The 2,011-nt window shown below is 35.4% G+C and overlaps 1 long non-coding RNA gene across 1 annotated transcript; it reads left to right on the plus strand.

Moving 5' to 3' along the window:
• The first annotated feature begins 683 nt into the window (after positions 1-683).
• Positions 684-1,344, plus strand: LOC111084353. Its single transcript, XR_002609511.1, has 2 exons — positions 684-860; positions 1,171-1,344. It is a non-coding gene; the product is annotated as an uncharacterized LOC111084353 (long non-coding RNA).
• The last annotated feature ends 667 nt before the right edge of the window (positions 1,345-2,011 follow it).

Consider the following 2,011-nt stretch of genomic DNA (forward strand, 5'->3'; position numbering starts at 1 on the left):
TCTGAGACAGGCATGTATATATATGAATACTGAGGCTGATTCAGGCATGTATATATAGAATACCGAGACTGACTCAGGCATGTATATATATGAATACCGAGGCTGACTCAGGCATGTATATATATGAATACTGAACCCGATTCAGGCATGTATATATATGAATACTGAGCCTCACTTAGGCATGTATATATATGAATACTGAGGCTGACTTTGGCATGTGGGTGTTAACTATTTTGTTTGTTTTTTCTTCCCAACTTAAAGCAGGCTGTATGGTGTAACTAAAGTGATAAAACACACTCTTGTATTATATCAAAAAGACACTTCTAATATAAGATTATATTATATCTTGTATTATATCTAACGGACTTAAGGTATAGATAATTGTTGTTTAATATTTTTCCCGTCTTTTGATTTGGTTTACCCTCTCTTAATACGTTGATTTTGGCAATAAATTGGTCCAATTAAATTAAGAATTTAATACACATATACCCAATTCAGTGTTTATTAAGTTATTAAAGAACAAACAGTAAAATTGCAGACATTATTAACTTCCAACGACAGTATTTTATTTACAAAGGTTTTTTATACTGCTGATTTGAGGAAGAGTGGTAGCGTAGTCACGAAACATTGATATCACGTGGCACGTGCAGCACGGTTTAAAAATGTGATGTATTAAATACAATGGTCATTCTGTTCTTGATAACTTTTATACTAAGCTCAAGAAGTAACCAGATGATTAATTCATTACATTTTACATTTGGTTTATTTTACTTTTTACTCTTGAAAGTTCGCTGACGTTTCTTTACAGTTTCTCTGAGTCCCGTATGGAGTACGTTCGGAGTACAGTTTCTCCAAGTCCCGTATGTAATACGTTCAGAGTACAGTTTCTCCGAGTCCCGTATAGAGTACGTTCAGAGTACAGTTTCTCTGAGTCCCGTATGGTAATACGTTCAGAGTACAGTTTCTCCGAGTCCTGTATAGAGTACGTTCAGAGTACAGTTTCTCTGAGTCCCGTATGTAATACGTTCAGAGTACAGTTTCTCCGAGTCCCGTATAGAGTACGTTCAGAGTACAGTTTCTCCGAGTCCCATATAGAGTACGTTCAGAGTACAGTTTCTCCGAGTCCCGTGTATCGGATTAGATATTAATGAAATGTATATATGTTTTCAGATATTTGGAAAAGGTTCAAGAGGCGATCCAGACACCCGGAATTATGAAGTTGTTTCTACCACTTTGTGAGTTGTTAGTTGTCCTCATTCTTTTGACCACTGGTCAACAGTGCGAGGCTAGAAGACGAGATCATGCACTCAGCACCAGAAAATCTAAAGATCTTCTAAAAGACAAGTAAGTAGCTAGTTGAGGTTTGGTTAGAAAATAATTCCGAAATGTCTTAACTTTTAGTACTTGTAATATCCTACCCATGGCATGCAAGGTAATTATAAGTTTTCTTTTCTAAATTCACAAAATACATAAGCTTAAAGACACGCAGGTCCATGCATGAAATATGGCAATAATACAACCATAGACTGATAAACATCAACGTATTTAACGAACGTTGTGGAATACACGCATTGCATCTTCAGCAAATTCCTACAGTAAATACAAAATTATAACTACCAATAATGATCACAATGCTTATGTACTACGAAAAACATTAGTAAGACAATGTTGTGACTTAAAGGTCGCAGGGGGGATTGTAAAAATCAGTAGGTGAACACACTAAATAACTAAGTAAAGGTACAGCTAAAGAAAGAGAACTTAAACACGTTTAACTTAACAGAAGTTGAGTTACTGTGGGCTCTCTTGAATCAGAAGTTTCAAATATGTCGGGCCCTAAAACTTTAGTCCATGGATAAAATTTGGTGTCCCGTAGTTTCAATGTATTAACCCATATACATGTAGTAGACTAGCACCTATATTGGATAAACAAACTCAGCAAAATTACCCATATACATGTAGTAGACTAGCACCTATATTGGATAAACAAACTCAGCAAAAATTAACCCATATA

Source organism: Limulus polyphemus, unplaced genomic scaffold (genome assembly GCF_000517525.1).
Source record: "Limulus polyphemus unplaced genomic scaffold, Limulus_polyphemus-2.1.2 Scaffold18018, whole genome shotgun sequence".
Lineage (NCBI taxonomy): Eukaryota > Metazoa > Arthropoda > Merostomata > Xiphosura > Limulidae > Limulus > Limulus polyphemus.